A 6,059-nucleotide genomic window follows, 5' to 3' on the forward strand; every position below is an offset into this window, starting at 1 on the left:
AACACCAAACTCAGCTATTATCTGAAAGGAAAGAGAAATCTGTACGTCTGGCAGGGGATGCAAGGTGTTGCTCACCTGGACATACAGGTATGTCCACACTAGTTCGGCTTCAATAAGTTATTTGGCTTACAAATTCAATGTGTAACTGGGAATAGTAAGACGAATTGTGTGAAAACCATTATGAAATAGAAATGTTTCACTGTATTTGATATATTTAACATGAGCATGTCTTGGAAGAAAAGTTGTGTCAATTGTATATAGTATGTATGTGTTTATGTATTACAGCTAAGTATGGAAGCTATACATTGATCGATGTGGACACACATCAAGTTTTGGACATCCAGTTGGTTCAGGTAAGAATACAATATTGTCATAACATAAAATGACATACACAGTATAAGAGTGAACATGCTCAGTTGTGTACAGTAATACTTTCTGATATCAAATACTTGAAAATGACTTCAGTCAAATGAAGTGGCCAATTCGAATGCCATGGAACTTGAAGGATTGAAAAAGGGCCTTGCACATCTTGAGCATGCCAGAGTATATGTTTCAGACATAATAACAGACCGACACATTCAAGTAAAAGCCTATTTAAAGAGGGAGAAAGGTGGCATTAAACATTGGTTTGATGTATGGCATGTTGCTTAAGGTGAATAGTTTTTAAGACCCATCATATCGTGATTAGACTTAATATTTGGTGTCATTGACACAGTTATGGCATGAAAATGCATTTCAGAAAGTGGAATATAACTTAAATATTATTCGACAAATATATTAAATCGCCTTAACCTAAACAAACACACTCCGAGGTAAGTTTTCTTCAATAACTTTTTTTCTAACAAATGATGATCCATTGTACCAGCCGCATTTGGTGTTTTCAGGTATTTACAAGAAACTTAAAAAAGTAAGCAAGAAGAAAGGCCTGGAAATAATCAACCTGTGGGCACACACCCAATTCCAATCATATGTACTGGGTGCTGCCACCAGCCATGGCAATGTTGAGGTGCTGGCTGGCAAGTGGTTGTCGATTGGCAAACCACTTAGCTAACATACATAGTGGTCACAGTGAAACCTTTCCATCTTGTATGCATGGAGAAATTCAAGATAGAATTTGGATACCTGCTGGTATGTAAAATTAACCAAGCAACTTCATAATGTATGATATTACATTTTCATATGCAGCCTGACATTCAAACTTGAAGTTTTTGTAACACTTGTAAGGATTATCACACTAAGCATCATCATTGGTTTGTTACAAACCCACACCCATCTTTCCATTTTCTTGATCTCGCCCACTCAGTCAGCTCCCTGAGTACAACTGACCACTCACAAAATCAAATATTGCTCTGTGATTAGACATGTTCATCACTGATAATGAAGACAAATGGCATTCATTTTATAGAAATATATTAAAACATGAATTTATTCTTCAGGAACACGAGCTCACAAGGAGATAGAAAGCATCCTAAAGTCCAGATATCTCCTGAAAGATGTAGCCAAACTGTCACCTCATGGGCAGACATCATACCTTGAAGGATTTCATAGTGTCATATGTCACTTCGCTCCAAAGTTCTACACTTATGATTACAATGGTATGAAGGCAAGGTATGTACCAACTTACTTTCAAAGAAAACTGTTCAATTGTTTTTTCACTGGATAACAATTAGCCATAACCAGTTTGCCTCACATTTTTGACAGGATTTACTTATTATAGTAACCCACTCAGAGACAATAATAGAGCACACCATGGTCTCGATCCTGCAATCAGAATTTTGAAGTTCTGTTATTGTTAACTACAGCTATATTTTGTGTTTGCCATCATATAAAATAATAATATTGCAACAGGCTGTTGATGTCTGCCCCCCACTTCCATGAGAATGGAACACGACTGAAAGCACACACCAAAACAGGAGAAGAGAAATGGAGTGTCTCATATCATAAGAGCAGAAACTGGGAGGCTACTGCTAAACCTCTCAAAACAAATCCAACATATGGTATGATATTAGTGATATGCAACTTTCATGACATTGTTCAACTTTTCCTATTATACACAGACATAATGCGCAATGATGGACTTTTCTTTTATGACAATGACGACATGTAGCCGGTAATGTATATTTGGTATTTACTTTTCAGAATATATTGGCGAGCTGTTACAGGAGTTGTCATACATTCGAACAGAATTACAAGTTGTGCCCTTGCTGACAACTCCCCTAAATGAACATCAGCCACCCTGCATGACTGAAACTCACGGAAAGAAACGGGAAAAACAAATCGTTGTCAGAAACCATAAAACACGTTTCCATTAAAACAATATTTATTCTAGTGAGAATAAAGAAATCCAGTATATGCATCTGATGGAAATGTTGCACGTATAACATGGACAACACAAGAAGGAATCATCTTGCGATGATTTTTTTCCCAATTTCTGCCAAATCCAGTATGTAAATCTTCTGTAGGCCACATGTCGATAGATTCTGAAAAACATGAATAGGATTTTAAGTACACATACATTGTCTCCATTTCAACATGCTGAACTTTTTTAAAATTTCGAAAAATACAACATCCATTTGGATAAAGAGTATGGGGTTTATGGTTCTAGTTAGTGGGGAGGTTTTTGTGTGTTTCAAGAATGTGTCTGTTTGATAGTGGCATGTCTGATGAGAGGGTGGTGTCACTTTGGTGGAAGAAAATATGGTAGATGACAAGAGGGATAAAATTCATCAATAACTTCATTCATTACACATTTCTAGACTACAATAAACTTTTGAAAAACATCCCTGTCTCATGGAGACATCCTGTCAATAATTCTATTAATGAGACTCAAAATCTGGGTATTAATGACATAGTGTATGAACTTATTACACCTTCTAAAGGTTGTAGAAGGTTCTGTGACAAATTGATTAAAACATGTGAGCTACCTGAGGTGTGTAACAAGTGGGAAAGTATGACTCAGATTGCATTGCCTTGGAGTATTGTTTTTACAAACTGTAGAAAGTGTACTCGGGATGTTAAATTATTGGATTTTCAATTTAGATTCATCCACAGGATTATATATACTAAAAAAGAATTGTTGAAGATGGAATTGATTGACAAAAAATATTTGTACATTTTGCAAATCAGAACCAGAGGATATTATCCATGTTTTTGTATCGTGTGAACATGTACAGATGTTCTGGAGTGAACTAAGGATTTTTATTAAAAACACCTTTAGCACTGACATTGTGCTCTCAGATTTCAAAATCCTATTGGGACTTAACACTGGCTATGATTTTATTAACAACATTATTCTCGCTGGGAAACGATTCATATATATCTCAAGTATAAACAACAGACGGCTGCAAATGTCAGGATTTCTGAAAATAATACAGAATATTGTATTTGTCGAAAAATACATAGCTAAGAAAAACAACAGGCTTAACAAATTTCACAAAAAAAATGGCCTCATAGCTGTATTTCGAACTTTAAAAATCTGCAAGTCTCTGGGCCAATAAATAATCAGCTCCAACATGCATACGACCCATGAGTTGACTGCTAGAGGCTTGCACGCTGTCTTTTTATACTCATCCTTTCACGCTTTGATATTAATAACGCTTCTGTCAGCGATAACCAGGTTTTAACATCATATAAATATCCTATAATAATAATAAGAAGAAGAATAAGAAGAAGAACAATGATAAGAATATTAATTACCTTTAAGCAGGGAACCCATGAGCTTGTCGCTGCAGTCATGTACTCCCCGACTTATGTACCTATACTTTCACACTCTGAAAACTTGTAACTTGTTGTTGCCAAGGTATAACCAGCTCCAAGTGCCTTATCCATGGAGTTTGCTACTGGAGTAGTGTACTCTCTGATTTTGTATACCTATATTATCACACTTTGATAATTTGAACTATTTGTTGCTGATGTATAACCAGCTCTTACATGCCTGTCACCCAGAGAGTCTGTTGCTGGAGGGATGCACTCCCTGACTTTGTGTACCTATATTTTCATACTTCGAAAGTAGTTAACCTGTGTTGCTGATGTATAACTAGCCAGAACATGCCTGTAACCCATGGAATCTGTTGCTTGAGTGGTTCACTCCCTGACTTTATGTACAGATGTTTTCATACTTCGAAATTAGTAATTTTATTGCTGATGTATAACTAGGTAGAACATGCCTGTAACCCTTGAAGTTTGCTGCTGGAGTTGTGCTCTCCCTGACTTTGTATACTTGTAACTATATTCTCTTACTTTGAAAATTTGTAACTCTCTGTTGCCAATATGTAACCAGTCCCAACATGGAGTTGTGTACTCCCCGTCTCTGTATACCTATCTGAAATGAATAAAAATATTTTAAAAAACCAAAAGCCTTCATTCATTACATTAACAACAGGTCAAATTATATTGTACTGTGAAGCATTTCGAGTCGGGGTCACCTCAAATGTTTTATGTTTTTTAACATCTTTAATCCTCGCAAAGACACGAGAGCCTGTGATTATTGTGTAGGGTTGATCTTCCAACTAGGTCTATGTAGCAGTGACATTTCACTTTGTATTATATATTTTGTTTTATTTAAAATGTCAATAAAAAAATCATATAAAAACATTTCTTGGTGGTGTTATAGTATTATTTGTGCTTGTCCTACGTAGGCCAGGTTAATGAATATGCATTGCACGTGCATTTCATGTTTATGGGAATCCTTGTTATAACATGGATGAGTTTGATTGGTTGATTGGATCATCTGCTTCAACATGATTATACCTCGTGGTGTCTTGTGAGTTTCATTGCATTCTGAGAGCTGATACTGTGAGGTCGAGTCAGAGGAGTCACCAGGTTAGTTATATTTGGTTGTAGAATGGTTTCTAAAGTTTTAGGGTATAATATTTCACTAATGCATATAAAATAAAGTTCTAGACTAAAAACGTCTATTAATATTAAATAAGGTTGGCAGTTTGGATATGTAAATATGTTGTGCTAATACGTGATAGGCTGTAAAGTTTTTAATGCCTCAATTGGATTGCTATTCTCAATATTTTCACATAATGTATCTTGCATGGGTGTCGTGCGTGTAGTCCGTGCGCGCTGTGGTGGTGACTGTTGAGAATATGATGTTCGCTTGTGTGTGCTGGTGATGGGTTCAGTGTGATTCATATTAACTTTGTTTTCACTTTATTGTATTAGCATCTAGGCACATGTCACGCATCGACCAGATAGATGTCTAGGAGTAGCTTCGTCTTATAGATGGGTGAGCAAATTTTACAAATAATGTAAGCGTGTAAATATATCATTTTCCTCTGGAAAATGTAACCAATAGGCATAAGTTCTTATTTTACACTCCGTATGGTCATATTTGTGAATTAACTGAAAAGGAAAAATATTTGTTACCAATGTATTTATTTTGTTGAATGTGATGTGCATATTGCTCAATGTGACCATGATTTATATGTGATTCAGTTGTCTCCCTTTTCTTAATCAATTGTTACAAATGAATCTGTGCTAATACCCTTGTGATAAAAAAAACCCCAAACCATTGTGATATTAATATATATAAATGAAATGTTTACAGGGTATTCTTCTTCTACCTCTTCCTGTGATGTAAGGAATAAACAGATTCACACCCTACAGCAAGTCGTTGTTTCTCGGCGTTATAGCTGTTACATCTATTGTGTAGGTCATATTTTCATCCAGTACTACACATCCTCAGAAGGTTTGGTACACCAATCCGGTAGCAATTGTTGCTTGTATACACTTGTTTACTTTCCTGTTTTTTTCTTATATTGCAAAATCCAGCATATCAGGTCATCTCATCTCAACTTACATCCATTTAACTATGTACCAATTACGTGATTTTAATGAGTAATAATATTAAAATAGCCTCTGTTAACTGTAGGGGTCATGCCGAAAAACAGAAACGGAAAGAAATTATGAACATCTGGCGGAAAGGAATTGCTCAGTAATCTGTCTTCAGGATATTCACATTTCCCATCAGTTAGAACCTATTATTAGAAATGAATGGGGCATTCAAATTATTAATACACTAAAACAGTTAAATGAAGGCTCCAGTAACAAAA

The sequence above is a fragment of the Haliotis rubra genome, unplaced genomic scaffold (genome assembly GCF_003918875.1).
Source record: "Haliotis rubra isolate DU_JTF1 unplaced genomic scaffold, ASM391887v1 Scf1470, whole genome shotgun sequence".
NCBI lineage: Eukaryota > Metazoa > Mollusca > Gastropoda > Lepetellida > Haliotidae > Haliotis > Haliotis rubra.